Raw genomic sequence first — 19,253 nt, forward strand, 5'->3', positions numbered from 1 at the left:
ATATGGGATCCAGTTAAAGCAGATCTAACTTGTAAAGAAGTAAAAAAAAAGTCCCAGAATTACAGCTATGCACAGTCCTGGATTGGAGCTGAAGGAGAGTAGACTCTGGGAAGTAGATCTCTAAGGGAAGTGGGGAGAGAGAAAGAATCCTAACAATATGACTGAGAAGATGGAAAAATGTGAGTATCACGAAGTCATTAATTCAAGGAATCAGGAAATGCAATTAGAAATCTTAGAAAAAGATATGAAGCAAACTATGATGTGACATAATTTTAAGCAATTGTATAGTGTTAAAAAATAAAGGGAAATCCATTTGAAACTGATGTTAGAAATAACTTCTGTATCATTCAGGGTTAGATCAGAGAAGCAGAACGACTAGGATGGTACACCCACAAACACGCAAGTGCATACACATAAGCATGGGAGCTGTTTAGTTGCTCTAAGGCATCTGGGGTCTGATGCCAGAGCTTGAGGAAATCTGTAGGACAGACAGTGGGGAAGGGAAGATGTATAAAGTGGCGGAGAGTGAGGATAAACTGGAACCCACAAGCATGAGCTGGAATCTAGGACAGACTGGGACCTGGGTCAACTCCACCTCCAACTTGGATGATGTGGGTGTTCTGCAGGATTAACTGGTGCCCTTTGCCATGGAACTAAAAATGCACCTGGCCTAGGAATCAAAAAAGCTGGAAGAGTTCTGAGGGAAGACAGAGTAGCTACTGGATCAGCTTCTGCTCCTTGCCAACAAGGTGAGCCAGTAAATAAGTAAAAGTTTCGAGAGCCCTGATGGTGCCTGGTACGCCACCTCAATCTTTTGAGCATAAAAACAGTATGACTAGATCTTTGCTTCTGCCTTTGAAATCTCACACAAAATATCTCTTGTGGCCCACCCTAACAAGAAACATACAAGGAAGGGAATCTGGGAAACATAGTTCAGCCTAGCTGAGCACATCACACATTGACCTTTACAAAGCCACCACAATCTCCTTTGAGGGGTCCTGGGGTTATACTTCAGATTCACAGATAAGAGTAATGCATTCTTAGCATGGTACTTGGCCCAACTTTGAGCAATATTTATATAATAATTATAATGTTGATACTGTTTCTTGGTCTTTACATTTAGAGTCAACCTGTAGAAGAGCACAGAAAGTTTGGCTGTAGTTGCAGGACAGAAGGTAAATGTTAACAGCCTTGAAAATATAAAAGTACAAGGTAGGTAGTAGAAGGTGGGATGTGGAAGGGAGATTGAGATGGAAGAAGAGTGTAGGAGTCAAATGTCTTCATTTTTCAAAGTGGAGAGTTAAGGGATCCTGCCTATAATTAATAGAACAAGAAACAGAGCTCTGAAAATATTAAAGTTACAAATGTAAACAATAGGAGAATTAAAGATGATGGTATATAACTAAAAACACTGGGGGAAGAAAGCAAACGTGGGAAAAAGAGAGAGTGTATTAAATATGTTAATTCTTAAAATTCATAGTGCTAAATCAATAGATTGTGTCAACAGTTGATAAATCAAGAAAGTGAGATATGCAGAAACATTATTTACAGTTATTAAAACAAATGATTTTAACAGATTGTTTCTGGGGAATAGAAGTGTGTAGAGGGATATGACTGCTTTTCATCATAAGTTTATTTTTTGTACTATTTGATTATTTATGAAGTATGCATTACTTTGATTGCAATAATTAATTTTCAGGGAGAGGAAATAGAAAAGATCAGAGGATAGGACTTTGGTCAAACCCTTTAGATGTGAGAATAGATCCAAGAAAAGAAGATGAAGTGTAACTAGACATATTACACTTAGTAAAAAGCATATTACTTTCTTTTGACAGGTTTAAACAATAGAAATATTATCTGCACTATAACTTTAAAATGGATTTTTGCCACCACTGATCTACAATGCTAATAGAAATAACTGCCACGTCACCTTTCTTTCATTTAGAAAGAATAAACAATTTTGATGAAAATTTATGGCAAAATTGACTAATTCTAATTTTATAAAACATGAAACCATGATATTATATTTCCCTTTCAGGACCAGCAGTATACATAGCTACCATTTACTTTTTGTACCTCTGAGGTTCACTGGGAAACTGCTGTCCCACTGACAGTATGTATTGCTGGCGGGCAGGGCCCTATATAAAAGCTTGAAACAGAAAACAGTTGTGTGCTGAAAATTCCTGTTTTTATAGGATATTGTATGAGGTGTGCTGAATCATTGAATTTTTGGTGGGAAAAACATGAATTTTGAAAATTTTTTATTTGATACATGTACATACCTCTGGACCCTGGGGCTAGAATTTGTGTTCACAAGGAATACAACACACATGTACCTGTAGACTCCGAGGGTACGATTTGTGAAATGAGGCATAAAACCAAACCAATATTACCTATAAGAAATTCAGACACACTCAATGATTTAGCATGTCCTCTATTACTGAAAACACATACATCAACAAAAAATTAAAAGGAAAAAATAATTGGGTCACGAAGGGTTATATTATATGTTATATTATTATTATGTTGTAGTTGATTGCCTTTGAATCAACTCTGACTCATGGCGACCCCAGGTACAACGGAAGGAACATTGCCCAGTCCTGTGCTATCTTCTTCATGATCCTTGGTTGGCTTGAGTCTATTGTTCCAGCTACTGTGAGTATTCTCAATGCCTTCCAACCTTTGGGGTTCATCGTTCAGCACTATAATGAGCAATATTCTATTGTGATCCATAAGATTTTCATTGGCTAATTTTCAGAAGTTGATCACCAGGCCCTTCTTTCTAGTCTCTCTTAGTCTGGAAGCCCTGCTGAAACCTGTCCACCATGGGTGACCCTGCTGGTATCTGAAATAGCAGTGATACAGCTTTTAGCTTCACAACAACATGCAAGGCACCACAGGATGACAAACTGACAGACAGGTGGTGGATATTACTATGTTAGTGTATAGGTATTACATTATATGAACCCAGAAAAAATTCAGCCATACCAATGTTTTAAAATATTTGGATTGAAAATATTTTAAAATGTTTAAAATATTTTTCAATACTTGGTGTTTTGCGGGATAACAAAGTTTTGAAAAAATCTTATTTGTCAATATAACATAATAGATTTTCATTATACTCACAATTTTAATAAAATTATTTCTTTTGAATAAAATCCTAATTAATACTTCAAACAAATTACTTGGATATAATATTTAGGATTCAAAATTTACAGCCAGTTTATAATTTCTCATAATTATGTTCAAGAGCATTGGTTGTCAGTATTTCTGTAGGTTCTAAATGCTCTAATTATTTTTCCAATAATTACTTACTAGGTATTTTCTGGGCTAGTATCATTACAATATAAAAGAACTGTGATAATTTTATTCACATTGATATTAGTATATGTCCAAACCTCAACTATTTCTCATCTTTACGTATTTTCTATTCCATTAGCATCTCTGTGAATTATTCTCAAACGCATCACTATTCAACAAGTTATGTTAGTTTAGATCACTTATTCTGCTGAAATCCTATATTACATAACCAATGTCTACAGATCTGTTAGCAATCTGAAGTAATTTGTTCTTCAGAAACCATGCTAGAATATTTATGCTTTGATCTTTTACATTAGCCAAATGGAATACTGTTTATAACCTAATTTAAATGAAAACTGCCATTACATTAAATGTTGTTTCTTGATTCATTGTTTAATGGACCTCAGTTAATGTGTTGTTCATGGGGAAATGGCAGAATTGGATCCACTGGGGTTAATAGGATCAGAGCACTGCAATTGTCCTCACTAATGTTTTCATTACATAGAAAACAATAAAAATCAATCTATTTCAAGGCAAATTTCAAAGTGTTAGTTAAGATTTTATAAGTTAGAGTTGTGTTTGCATGTTTTCATTAGTGAAAAGTAAAAATGTTAAAATGGTCTCTTTTGGGACCTGTCTCACCAGGCTAAAAGTTTTGGAATTTCATCACTGACAGTGACCATCCCACTCAAGCATGCTAGCCACACATGAGTCTTTGAGTCACCACCCTGGCCCTTTTTATTACCTGGAACTGTTTCATCCTTAAAAATCATAAAGTCTAATATCCCTTTCTCTGACCAACTTTAGATTCTTTCAATCTTCTCTTCTTTATTCCTGTTAATCCTATCTTGACTTCATCAAAGTCTTGATATTCTTGACCCCTTCACTTTTATTCAATAAAAAATTATAATTTACTGGGCACTTATATTGCCCTTGGAGCCCTGGTGGCACAGAGGTTAAAAGCTAGGCTGCTAACCAAAAGGACAGCAGTTTGAATTCACCAGCCGCTCACTGGAAACCCTATAGGGCAGTTCTGCCCTGTCCCATAGGGTTGCGATGAGTTGTAATTGACCCGACGGCAACGAGTTTTTTTGTTATTGTTGTTTGCTTGTTTTTATATTGTCCTTAATGTTTTACACACATTAACTTATTTAAACCTATGAGATAGGAGTTATTATCCCATTTCACATATGATGAAATTGAGGCACAGAGCGGTTAAATAAATTGCTCAAGAAAAGCAGGAGAACAATGTTTCAAATTCAGGTCTATATAGCTCTCCTATTTTTAGTCCCTTTCATATCCACACCTTGAGCCCATAATACCTCACTTCAACTATTCGCTTTTTTCGCCAGTGCCCTTAATTCCTTTATCCTCTAGTCCTGTAAGCCACTGCCACTCTTAAAAAACAAAACAAAAAAAAAACCCTCAGTTCCATTAGCTGAACCATTTACCTTCTCTGTTATATTCAGGTCACTGAGCACTACTGAGCAATCACAAACCCGTGAAGACTGGTGCCCCTACCCACTCAATGTTTCTAGTCTCATCTGGGTCTTTAACACAACCCAGCAATGAGTCCTTTGCCAACCCCCAGCTCTGCCCCAAACCTAATTTGCTGATATCTCCTGGCCTACCATCTCCTGTTCATTGAGCTAGCCCAAAGGATTGGATTGTCATATCAACTCACATAAATAAGAGATTTTCCCCAGAATCAAACTTTACTAATAATTTCAAGGATACAAGCAATCAAGAGGCTCAGGTGAAGCAGAGAGGTTTAGCACATCGTGTGTGGCTCTCTAGGTTCGTCATTCCTGCATTAGACATGCACTGTGGTTCAGAGTAAGAGATGAAGTCTCTCAGAAATGCTCATAGGGTTATTACCTTATATAGCAGGGAACATTTAGGTTATGAAATATCTCCCGTTTATATGTCAAACAGTCACCCAGCTTGCATGACATTTTATAGAGAGTCATGCCCCATAAATCCATACAATTTAAATTTGTTTATCATAAGCAATCCTAAACTGGAAACATTCTGTTAAGAGAATTCCATAGTTAAGGGCTCTCCTTCTAGTAAATATCATTAGTCTATTTGTCAGGAGTTCAGCTATCAGCATGTCGACAAGGATCACTTGACTTCTTCCCTTGCCCAGCAGATTCACAGGACCAGCACACACAGGCCGGCTGCTTTTTCCTTCTCATTCATATTTAGTCAAGAATCTTACTTTCTATTTTATAAAGAAGAAAGCATCCATTAGGTAGAAAAGTCCTTCAGCTTCCTGTTTCCAATTATACACATTCTTACATATCCATCCAGGAGCCCTGCTGGTGCAGTGGTTAAAGTGCTCAGCTGCTAACTGAAAGGTTGGTGGTTCAAACCTACTAGCTGCTCCAGTGAGTCCAGAAATATTATAGTCTTGGAAACCCTATGCGGCAGTTTGACCCTGTCCTATAGGGTCACTATGAGTCAGAATTGACTTGATGACAATGGGTTTGGTTTTGGTTTTGACACATCTATCCCACGCTCCTTCTCCTAGTGTTAGCAGAAGAACTATCTTTTACTTTGTCCAAAGCCAGTCCTCCTATTAATGATTTGTTTTTCTTTGCTTCCTCTCTCTTCTTACCAATAATTTATCTATCACTTCCATAGTGCTTGTTATGTGCCAGGTACTTTACTAAAATTGATTCATTTAATCCTCATAACAACCAAGTGATGCACATACTGTTAGTATCTCCAATTTAAATATGAGGAGTATGACTTTCAGACAGTTTAACTCACTTTTCCAAAACACAAAAAGTGATGCAAGGATTTGAACACAGCAGTCCATGCTCTGCTATAAGTACCTTTCCTAATGTGTATTTGAAGTAAATTTCTAATGCCTGTCTATGACATATTTTCAAAAAAACTCCTGGTTGCTCCTTCTCAGTACACTTTCAGTACCTAAATTCCATATCACACAAATTAAATAATCTTAATTTTTTTTAGTCATTGTTTCACATGTCCATTCAAGGAAATTTTTTGAGGGTAGAAATCATGACATAATTTTTTCTACTTCTCATAACAATAAGCACAATTCTGAACACACAGTACATATATCAAGGGCAATTAATCTGGGGGCTGTTGATCCATAAGCGGTCAATGGGTGAGCCATAAAATTGCATATAAAACTGTACGTGTGTGTATCTGTAGGTACATATTTTTTTCTCCATTTCACATCCCCATCTCCTCCTATATTAAACCACTTTTCATGACTAGTGGCAGAAACATAATTAAGAGAGATGAGCAAAGAGAGCCTCCAATGCAACATTTACGCCAATTTTTCCCTTGGAGTTCTCATAGCATCTTCAGCTCATGAATGTTTAGCATCTCATGCCACACAAAACTTGCACCTGTGATTCTCCAGATTCATCTGAACTTTAGTTGGCATCTTAAGTCCAAGGGTATCTCCCCCATGGTAAGCATTAAAAATGAGATTTCAAAAAAATCACAATTACATTAATCATCAAGAAAAACCAAGGAAAGGTGAAGGTAAAATTCTTCTGAGACAGAAGCAGAAACAGGTTATTACCAGGCAGGTCTGTGCAGTACATTTGTGAATGCAGAAGATACAGCTCTGACACTGCTGAATCCTGACGATAAAGGAGGAATAAGATTAGCCCGAGCACATTTGATTTCTATACCTCCATTTCTTAAGTGAGAGGCCAAGAGTCTCCCTTATTTCTGGATGAATTGTGCACCAGCAAAAGGAGCTGAAAATATTAAGACTGTAGAAGTGGAAATTTATGGGTGCAGATTAAGTCCATTTTCTTTTTAAAGATAATAAATTCAATATTTCAAACAATAACCAAAATACTCTGGTAAGGGTGTGTGTGTGTGCGATATGATCACTGTCTTCACATTTTTATGGCATAACATATAGAAACAGGATTAGATGTATTCTGTGAAGCTTTGTAGGGCAGATTCAGGATAATGAGTAGATGTTTTAAGGAGGCAGATTTCAATCTAATAAAAAAAAAAAAACGAATTCCAATAGTGAAGATATTTAGAAACAGAGTGGGTCATGCTGTGAGTTGTGAGTTCTTTGTACAGAAGGCTCTAGCTTTCGTTATGTGGTGAGCTAGAATATTTTCAAGGTCTCCTGCAACTCTACAATCTTTGGTTCTGCAATTTTCTTAGAGTAAAAATTACGTCCAGACTTTTTTCAAGTCTAGAGGTACTGAATAATAGAGTTTTGTTAAAAAATATTTCTCATAAGCTTCTTGTAGACACAGCTGGATCTTTTGCAGAATAAGACTATAAAATAAAACTGAATATAAGCTGGAGTTAGGTTCCTGAGGATTTTGAGAGGAAAATTCAGTAATTATAGAACTTTGACTGGCAAAGATCACAAGAGGCTATTAATGTTTGCAGATTGTTCTACAGTTGACTTTAATAACCAAGATCATCTACTATGAGTTCAGGTAATGAACCATTTCATTTTTCATAAAAAAAGCACCTTTAAATGTTTTCTCTCACTTTGTTTTGCTATTATAAAAGTATTATTCTTACTCTCCTGAAAACTATTTTATTACAGTGAGCAGGCAGTCATTAGACTGATATTGTATCCCACATAAATTATGCAGTAGGTACAGGGATAAGAATTCAAGAGAGGAGAAAGCATTTTAACAAGTAATAGCTTTATATATTTTTTTCTCCGCTTACCAAAATTTTTAGAGATGGGAGTTTGGAATTGGATGAGATTCAAATAATTTGGATAATAAATAATGCCAGGTATGGATCAGGTCCAATTTCTTTCTAAAAATGTTGAATCCAACATTTCAAATACTTAACCAAAGTATGTTAAAGTTGGAGACAGACCAGAATAGCTGGCAAAGACAGATTTTTCGAAGAAACTAATGGAACTCCATACAGCAGGAGCTTTTTTAGCATGGGGTTAGAAATGTAGTATAACATACTCTTAAAAATGATTTTTATCACTAGAGGACCTTGCCAAGCAATATGGAAGGGTCAAGGTCTAACAATTATGAAAAATGGCACAATATCCAATAGACTAAAGTCCACTGAACTCGAAGGTTTTACTTGGGTAATAATAATAATTTTAACACTGAGCTCTCACAATGTGTCAGGAATTATTTTAGATGCTTTCTGTATGATATCTTATGTAGTCCTCCGCCTTATGAGGGAAGTATTTTTCCCATTTTTCAGATGAGGAAGTTGAGGTTCAGAGAGTTTTATAACTTGTCTTTGGGCCTTATACATTTTCCGGAACTACCCTTGCTGTTTCTCTAATTTGGGGATTTCTGTGATAGCCAGTTGGTTCTGTTGCTTGCACTAAGAGCTCTGCAATTATTAAACTACCACCAGTGGGGACACTGCTCATGTGAGACTGTGGAAATTTGGCCTTCCAGCTTTGGGCGGGTCATATATCTGATCCTTGACAAAACAAAGAATAAAAATCATACCTCTTCCTTCGCTGACCTTTTAGCACAATAACGGAACAAAATAAATATACCAGTAAATATCTAGTACAGATTGATTTAAAACGATGAAAACATTGAGATAGTTTTGAAATCACTGATGAAACCAACCTATGTTACTAAAGCTCAGAAGGAAATATGGTCCTGACAGCAAGTATGTATATTTCTGTTATACTATCAGTCTTCTAAAGGAGCTCTTTTATGTGAGGGCAGTACTAAAACCATCTCCTGACAGGCAACCTCCAATCCTCAGCGTTCTTCCTGCAAGTGTCACTTGTATTATTTTTTAAGGGGCCTTTCATTTTAAACAACCACAAAACAAAACTATCCAAACCCTGTGGTTCCTGGAAAATGTCGTCCCCTTCTCCCCACCTCCCCCCCCCTTTTTTTTTTCTATGTCTTTTGGGAAACTGAGAAATGATTTGGAAATAAACGACAGCTCAGGACTCAATTTTCTACCTCTAAAAGAAACCAAGCACAGAATTTTAAGTTCAGGTTGAAGCATTTAGGTTTTGATTTCAAAGGGAGTTCTGAATTTGTCATAATATCTTCTTTTGTAATAAAAACAGGCATTGAATTGTACAAATTGAATTGTACACCATTCTCATCTATTGTACTTTCTGTTCTGTTAGTTATGTGTTCACAAGAACTCCTGCATGTTTTTCTTTTGTTTTGCTCTCCTTGTGGGGGAAATTTAACACATTACCTACTACTGTGATTTACATTTAAGTTGGCTGATGAAAATTCAGTAGTTTCTAAACTAGTAAAGTTTCATGAGGACTGGAGAACCAATGGCTGCAGTTATTTAGAGAGGGTTTGAACTTTTCTTCTTCCCTCACTAGAGTCTATCCAAACATGACTCCATTAATGATAATAATTATTGTCAAACATTATTATTTTCTACATGGAAATGAAGACTAAACCTTAATCTGCATGGAAAATTGTTTTGACTACAGGACCACACCAGACATTTGAGTTACTCAAACAAATGGCCAATTCATTTTAGTAAGTGGTTTGACTGATCCATTCTAAATTAATTTAGTAAATTCACTTCAAAATGATGAGATTGTTCATATTGGTATATTATGATTTATTTTTTTTATCAGAAAATATTCATGACTTGACGGGTACTGAGCTAGATACTAACCTATATGATGTCCTCTTCATCTTTTATCACTTGTTCTGTTATCTTCAAAGGAAACTAAGATAATTCTATGGCATTATGCATCTTATATTTAAGTTGCATTAATTAAAATTATGCTGGATTGATTTGGAATAATGACCTAAATTTCAAACAAAACTCATCTTATCTTTGAAAAAAAATTAATTTTCTAATTCTTAGAAGTAATTTTTAGGGCAATTTAGGGTCAATTTTGGTCAAATATCTTGACAAGATTATACAGAAAAAAAAATCATCTTTCAAAATTACTTTTCCATCAAAAGAATTAGATAAAATGAGGTGAGCTCTGTCAGCGGCCATCTAAGATACTTCACTGGTCTCACCCAGTCAGGAGGAAGGGAGAATGAAGAAAAGCAAAGACACAAGGGAAAGATTAGTCCAAAGGACTAATGGACCACAACTACCACAGCCTCCACCAGTCTGAGTTCAGCACAACTAGATGGTGCCTGGCTACCACCACTGACTGCTCTAACAGGCATCACAGTAGAGGGTTCCAGACAGAGCTGGAGAAAAATGTAGAACAAAATTCTAACTCACAAAAGAAGACTAGACTTACTGGCTTGACAGAGACTGGAGAAACCCTGAGAGTATGGCCCCCGGACACCCTTTTAGCTCAGTAATGAAGTCACTCCTGAGGTTCGCCCTACAGCCAAAGATTAGACAGGCCCATAAAACAAAACGAGACTAAAGGGGGACACAAGCCTAGGGGCAAGGACTAAAAGGCAGGAGAGGACAGGAAAGCTGGTGATTGGGAACCCAAGGTTGAGAAGGGAGAGTGTTGACATGTCATGGGGTTGGTAACCAATGTCACAAAACACTATGTGTACTAATTGTTTAATGAGTAGTTTGTTCTGTATACCTTCATCTAAAGTACAAAAATTTAAAAAAAGAAAAAAAAACAGTGAGCTCGCAATAATTTTTGAATAATAATTTTTATATTCATATCAGCTAGAGATTATTCTAAATGAATCTTTAGTAAGAATAAAATAGTAATAAATTACAAGAATACATTATTTACTCAATGATTATCCTAAAATAAACTTTGGACTTCATTTTTGGATCAGGGGCCAAATGCTACCCTGTGAATCCTTTCTTAATCCCCACAGTGAGAATTAATTACTCTCTCCATTGTCTTCCCACAGCATTTTTATACCTTTATGACAGTGCTGAACACACTGAATCTTCATTATTTTTTAACCTGTCTTCCACACCAGACTGTTAGTTCAGAGGTAATGTTTTATTCACATCTGTGTTCCCACAGAGCCAGCCGTAGAGTAGGCAATCAATAAGTGTTGTTGAATGAAATGAGTACACTTACCTCAACAAATATTTTATTAATTTTCCATTTCCCTATTTGATTTTGTTGTTGTTATTTCTTAATGCTTATCTTTTTTTGTCTTCTTGTTGCATTTACCCTTTGGAAATTTCCACCTTGCTGCATCTGTCTGCTCATTGTTACTTTCAGAAATTTCTACAGCTTTCTGGAATTCCTCTCTCTCTATGAGTCAGAATCAATTCTATGGCAACAGGTTTAAATGCTACACATTAGCTTTTGTCTGAGTGCTGGAAATCCCTTCATGATGGCATCCCATTTATTTTGGAATCCATCATCATGATAACCCTACAGTAATGATTAGTGAACATGATTTATTATGTTAAGTCTTGGCAACATTCTACACGAATCCAAAAAGATGGTCTCATGAAGGAATTAACAATTAAGATTCTGAAAAAAAGTGTACTTTAGAAAACTACTTTGCTTTGTTTCAAAATTGGCGCAATGGTTAAGAGCTTGGCTGCTAATCAAAAGGTCAGCAGATTGAATTCATCAGCTGCTCCTTGGAAACCCTATGACACAGTTCTACTCTGTCCTGTAGGGTCGCTATGAATTGGAATCAACTTGATGGCAACGGGTTTGGTTGTTTTTTTTTAATAGTTGAGTTAAATAGTACCACAAGTTATAAAATAAATTTAGGACTCACATCCAGCAAGCTACCTACTAGCAGGATGTTCTCTAAGTACCTCAGGCTGACATCTTCCCACCAGTTAGCCCTTTCTTTATATTTCAGTTACAACTGCCTTCCCAGTCACATGTGAGAGACAACCTAACTTAGTGATTTAGAAATACGAACTCTTGAATCCAGCTGCCTCGGTTGAAGTTCCAGCTCTACCACTTAATAGCTCTGTGACCTCAGGAAAGTTATATGGCCTCTCATTTTCAAGGATAAATAACAGCAGGGTTGTTATGGGGATTAGATGAGTTAGTAAGGCTTAGAACAGAGTACAGCACATAGCAAGTTTTATATGGGTGACCGTTAAATATATGGAGCCCTGGTGGTGCAGTGGTTAAGAGAAACACAGGCTACTGCTGCTGACCAAAAGGTTGACTGTTCGAATCCACCAGCCACTTCTTGGAAACTCTATGGTGCAGTTCTACTCTGTCCTGTAGGGTCACTATGAGTTGGAATGGATTTGACAGCAATGGATTTGGTTTGCTTTGGTTAGGTTAAATATATAATAAATACATAATCAAATAAACAAATCCATGCTAGAACCCTGAAAACAATCGTTTGTGTGTTCCTCAGGTTTAAAGCCCCTACCCATCCATGATCAATCGAAAACGAGTAGCTACCAGTCTTCTACTTAATTAAGTAACTCTCTAGACTATAAATTTCATGAAGGCAATGACTGTGTCTGTTTGCTTAGGATGTTATTTCTAGTTTATAGCATAATACCATGCACAAATAATGAGTGTTCAATATATTTTTTATTGAGTGGTTTAAAGAGTTACACATACCATACTGTATTATAATTTTTCTGTTAATGGGCCAGCCGTACTAGATTAACCTCCTTGAATACCAGGACCTTTGCATTAGCACAGTGCCAGAAATATAGTAGGTAAAAATAAGTATCTGTTGTATGAATGAACAAATGAATGAATACATGAACTAAAGCATTTGGATAGGAGGATTCAAGCCTGATAAGTTAGATTTCTTAGTGTCAGTGTTGTTCTGAGAAACACTTACACTGCTGAAGTTAATAAGGCAGAAGAAATTAATGTTATGCTAGCCTTACCTGGTGTAGGTTTAAAAAAAATAACAAGCATTTAACACAGACAGACCATCAAAAGTAACTAAGACATCTAAGGCACACTAAAGTAAAGCCAATTATCCTGACAACTATGAGGATTTACTAGCATTTACTAGGCATTTAACTTCCAGAGCAGAGGATTCATTTTTAGCAACCATTCAGATTGTAATAATTCTGGACCCTTCCATATAGCCTGATGAACAATACTCCAGATATAGAATCTTATACTATTCCTGACTAGTAGAAGCACATTATTATAGTATTTATACCAAATTATATCAATTTATATAATTTTTTAATTATGTAAGTTAATATAATTTAAAACTGAAGTGAATAATTGTAAGCTTTCTAAATGATGAAAATATTTTATTAGTGAATGTTCTAGACAAATATCTTATTCCCAATGATATATGCATACACTGTATTAAATATTACTTAATTTATATTATAAGTGACTAGTAATTGGACCATCTGTAAAACGAAAGGAAAAGCAAATCTTTGTTTTAAATCCTAATTAACCCTGTGTTATGTGATGAGCAAAGCACCATAAGCACAACACATTCTACCAATAAAATGGCATTATAAAAAGGGGGGGGGGGCTGCTCTAATTTATAGAGAAGCAAAAACAACAGAGCAAAGACTGATACAAATGATGACAGTCACGGGGAGAAATGAAGATAACCTTTCACTTCCTTTTACATAACACATAAAACCATTCTTTCTCAGTGGTAAGGGCAAACTTTTATTCTTATACCTTCCTTCATATTATGCAAGAAAAATTATATTTAATATTACCTAGGATAGCATTGCAAGTATGCCACCAAATATTTCTAAAATTCTTTAATTTTATGAAAATATTTCTGATGACCAACAAAATAATAAAGCTGTGCAGCTTCCTCTTTCTGTGTTCACTATACTCATATTGAACAGGCTACTATTTTTATACTACAGTATTACCATACCATTTGCAATGCAGTATTTCAAGTCTGTTTCAAAAAAAATGTCCAAGAAATAGTTACTCTGTAAGAAACCATGAGCCAGAAAAAAGTCACGTATTAATTTTGAAAACACTGCTTTTTAATTTAGTAAATATTTATTGAGCATCCATTCTGTGCCAGGAAATTTGCTTGGAGATTAAAAACTGGCAAAATCAGCCAAACACACACACACTGACACATATACATGGGAGTGTCTTATCTCTTGGTGTCATAATAGGGGTCCAACAGCAATGGAAGGGTGTTTAGAGAAAGGAGAGGCCACTTCTGGTTCATAAGAAGAGAAATATCAGAGGGAGAAGGAACCAGGTGACTTGGGCATTGAAGAGTGGGCAGGGCCTTGACAGGTGGAGATGATGGGGAGGGTACTAGGTGGAGGAAGTTCACTGGGAAAAGCCCAGAGGCAAGAAACTGTGAGATCAGTTAACTGAGTTGGTAAGGACCAAAAGGGATGCATGTTTTGGAGAACAGTGGGAGATAAGCCATCTCAAAATGACTGCTACATGAAATTGAGTACATTTTGGTAATTATTCAGGAGTTTCCATAATACATCTACAGTGGGTAATGAACAAGAAGAGCAGATTAACATGTACACAAAAAGCTGATGATAATGCTTGATATGTAAAAAGAGATGCTATAATAAATCTGAATATCTGAAGTTGGATGACATATATAAGTTATTTATTTTTTTGCCCAAAAACAATTATTTAAGGTTAATAAAGCAATTATTTTAGAGAATTCAGAAAACACAGAGCAGTACAAGAAAAAAACTAAAAAATCATCTTTAAATTAGCTACCACCTGGATAAATCTTTCTTTATATTTTTATGTATTTCTTTCTAGTTTTATTTCTAGGTCTGTGTGTGAGTTAGTGTATGTATGTGAGGGAGAGAGAGAATGTGTGTGTGTTTTTAAAAACAAATTTTGGAATCATTTTATAGGTATAATTTTGTATACTGCTTTTCCTTTTTTTTTTTTTACAGCTTTGAGGTATAATTAGTAAACAATAAACGGCACATATTTAAAGCATACAATTTGATAAGTTTTGACATATGTATATATTCATGAACCTGTGACCACAACCACAGTAATGAACATATCCATCACTCCCCCAAAAAATTTTCTCATGTTTTTGTAATTTTTGCCTCCCATTCCTTCCCTATCCTTAGACAATTAATCTGCTGTCATTATAGATTAGTTCATTATCTATAATTTCAAATAAATGGAATCAAACAGTTTGTGCACTTTCTCATCTGGTTCTTTCACCAGCACAATTAAGATTCATCAATACTGTTGCATGTATTGGTAGTTCACTCCTTTTTTACTATTGAGTATTATTTCATTGGAGGGATATAACATTAACCTGTTAATGGACATTTGAGTTGTTTTCTAGTTTTGGGCTATTAAAAACAAAGCTGTTATGAACATATGTGTCCAAGTCTTTGTATGAACATGTGCTTTCATTTTTCTTGGGTAAATACCTAGGAGTGAATTGGCTGAGTTGTATGGTAGGTGTGTAATTATTAAGACACTACCAAACTTTTCCCCGCTACCAATGTACAAGAGTTCCATTTCTTCTACATTCCAACCAATACTTTGTATAACCACTCTTTTGAATTTAGTCATGATAATAGGGTATAGTGGTATCTTATTGTGCGTTTAATTTGCATTTCCCTAATGGGTAGTAAAAAAAGGTTAAGCTTTTGGCTGCTAATCAAAAGGTTGGAGGTTCGAATCTACCCAGAGGTACCTGGAAGAAAGGGCTGATGATTGACCTCTGAAAAATTGGCCATTGAAAACCCACAGGAGGTAGTTCTACTCTGACACACATGGGGTTGCCATGAGTCGGAAAGGACTTCCCGCCAACTGGTAATGACTAATGATATTGAACATGTTTGCCACCATTCATCTTTTTTGTTGAAGTGTAAGTTCAAATACCTGTCCATTTAAAAAACTTTTTTTTTTTTTAATTCTTGAGCTTTGAGAGTTATTTATACATTCTGATATGAAGTCCTTTATCAGATATACAGTTCGCAAATATTTTCTCCCAGTCTATGGCTTGTCTTTTTATTCTCTAATATTTTAAAAACATATATTTTACTATCATTATGGACAAAATTACACTTAAATATTGCTTTAAATGTTTCCATTTCTTTGACTACTCGTGAAATAGATTATTTAAAAAATATTATCAGATATGTGAATTTTATTTTTACTTTATTTAGTTATTTTTGCTTCCAATTTTTATAAGCTTATGAAGGCTATATTTCATCTATTTATCATTATTTTTGGCAATTAGTTGTTCCCAAATTGTTGTTTACCATTGAATTTTTGTAATTTGTTGGAATACATATTTCTGAAATTTTAATGTCTTCAAATTTATTTCTTAATGAATTTCTATGATTACTTTCCTGCTTAAAATTTCCTTCTCTATTTGAAGATATTTATTCAACTATATTTTCTTCTGTGTATATAATTTCATTTTTGAGATGTGTGAAATTTATTTTGGTATGTGATACAAGATAAGACTCTAAAGGTCTTTTTCAAGTCAGTATTCTTAAATTTTAATAGATCTTATCATATACCCTTACCATATTCAAAATTCTTACATACATTAAAGTCTGCTTTTTGGTTTGCATGTCCTGTCCATCAATTCTCATGTTGTATAATATTTTCTAATATTACTGAAAAAATGTCACAGGCATATTGAATGCAATAGTTTAAAATGTAAATAAATTTAAAGAAGTTAGAATTTTTATTCCCCAATTCAAGAACACGGTCTATTCCTCTATTTATTAAATTCACTTTCATTTCCCTCTGAAGATTTGTAGTTTTCTCTAATGGGTGTCACATATGTCTTGATAAGTTACCATTTTGTTCCTATTGTGAATAGGAATTTTTATTTATTTTGCTTTCTGATTATGGCTGTTATATATAGGAAAACTACCAATTTTCATGTGATTTTTACCAGGTCAACTTAACTGTTTTCTCTTATTGATTCTAATAGCATTTCAGTTGATTTTCTACAACTGTTTGGCTGGTTAATACCTAAAAATAATGATGCTCTTGTTTTCTCTTGTATCATCTCATTGATTTGGCCCGGACTTCTGGGACTATATTAAATCATAGTGGTGGTAAAATATATATTTATTGTTTTTCTGACTTTGATTGATATTGAGCCTCCGGTGTTTCAGTATTAAGTGTGTTGCTTTTGTTGATTTAAGACTAATATTATTTACTACCTTAATAAAGTATCCTAACATTCCCAGATGATTAATATTTATTTTAAATCAGGAATACATCAGGTATTTTAAAATCAAAGTTAATAGTCTTTTTTTAAATGTCATATGATGACAATGCATATAGATATGGAAAATTCAAGCTCAAGATAATATATTCAATGTATATGCCTGATTTTCTCCCTCGTATAGACATAAAATATTTACTTTCTTAAAATAATAAAATTATTATAGCAGAGGAAGCCAAGAAGAATTATATCAACTTCAACAATTCCTGGAAAATGTAAGTCCAAGATTAGCCCAATAGAGAATGCAGAGCAGAAAAAACAAAAAACTGTATCATGACACCCAAGCCTAATTGTTTGCCAGTGAGGTTTTGGAAAAAATTTCTGAGAATCAACTAGACAAAAATAAAGAGAGAGAAGTGGGCATGGAAAATAGTGATGACAATTTGTTAGATTTTTTTTTTTTTTTTAATATTAGACACAGAGTCACACACACACGAGGGAAGACACACATGTGAGGATTGCCAAGGAACAAGGAACTCCAAGGAACCAAGAACACTGGGGCTACCAACAAGGAAGGAATCCACACAGTTGTGATCCTGATTTGGAATTTGTAACCTCCAGAACTGTGAGAAAATAAATTTCTGTTCTTTAAAGCCAACTGTTTTTGATACAAAATACCATTTTCTATTTCTGTTACAGCAGAGCTAGAAAACTAAGACACCTTATTATCCTATACGTCTAAAGGGTCTGCGGTGATCTCCCCTTGTTTCATTCCTGATACTGATAATTTCTGTCTTCTCTCTTTTTTTTCCTGTTCAAAAAACCAGTTCTTCATTTCATGAATTTTCTCTATTGTTTTTATTTTCACAGGATGCTTTTAAATTATTTTTTAATGTTTCAAAATCATTCAAATGTGTAGACTATAATAATATAATGAACACCTGTAAATCCATCACCTAGATTTAACTAATGTCATTCTGTCAGATTTGCTGATCTCTGGCTTTTAATCAAATGTACAAGTAAAGTTTCATGCCACTCCAATCAAATCCACTCCCTCCTCCTATAGAAATAAAACAACTTCCTTAAAGTATCCTTCCTATTCATGTTTTCACAATTTGCATAAATAATTACAAATAGTATGTTGCATTATTTTATGTGTTATAAAACTTTATATTAAAAGCCTGCTCCATATATCTTTTGATGGGGGCAAGGTTATAGAAAAATGCTTGTACACTATAAGAAAATCTCTACCAAAATGATAAAAAAAAAAAAAAGGCAACTTACATTTGGCCTTCATGTTGGAGACCTAAAAGGGAGAGAGAGAGACCAAGGTGAATTGTAGTACATGGACATCTTCACATTTATTAGGTATTTTAAAATTATTCCCAAAGTGGCTTAACTAATTCCTGTTTCTAATACCAGTATATGAGAGTTCTCTGTTTTCCTTAATCTTTGACACTCTTGGTTGTCTTAGTCTGGGTTCTCTAGAGGGGCAAAACCACTGAAGTATAAATATAAATACATATATACACACATGTATATACAAATATATATATATACACAGAGAGAGAGAGGTTTGCAGCTTTTTCTTCTCATTTTGTCACCTGAAAGCTTTACTCCATCCACACCATTAAGGCTGACTCTACTTTGAGGAGGCAGCCTTTCTCCAGTCGTATTTTGAGTGCCTTCTAACCTGAGGGGCTTATCAGCACTATATCAGACAATGTTCCACTGTTATTCATAAGGTTTTCACTGGCCAATTTTTTTAGAAGTAGATCGTCAGGTCCTTCTTCCTAGACTTAGTCTGGAAGCTGTGCTGAAACTTGTCCCCCATGGGTGACCAGTGGCATGGCTTCCAGCATCACAGCAACACGCAGGCCACCACAGTACAACAAACTGACAGACGAGTGGTGGTTCTTTAGAGAAGTAAAACCAGTGAAGTGTGTATGTGTGTGTGTGTGTGTATATATA

General features: G+C 34.9%; 1 long non-coding RNA gene across 1 annotated transcript in view; it reads left to right on the forward strand.

Annotated features, from left to right (window-relative positions):
* Positions 1 to 2,530: 2,530 nt before the first annotated feature.
* The window catches only part of LOC111820420 (uncharacterized), a 103,849-nt gene continuing 87,126 nt past the window's right edge, over positions 2,531 to 19,253 (forward strand). Inside the window, exons 1-2 of the long non-coding RNA XR_002823959.1 lie at positions 2,531 to 2,655; positions 17,758 to 17,907. This is a non-coding gene — a long non-coding RNA (uncharacterized LOC111820420). The remainder of the gene's footprint in view (positions 2,656 to 17,757; positions 17,908 to 19,253) is intronic.

The sequence above is a fragment of the Trichechus manatus genome, unplaced genomic scaffold (genome assembly GCF_000243295.1).
Source record: "Trichechus manatus latirostris isolate Lorelei unplaced genomic scaffold, TriManLat1.0 scaffold00037, whole genome shotgun sequence".
Lineage (NCBI taxonomy): Eukaryota > Metazoa > Chordata > Mammalia > Sirenia > Trichechidae > Trichechus > Trichechus manatus.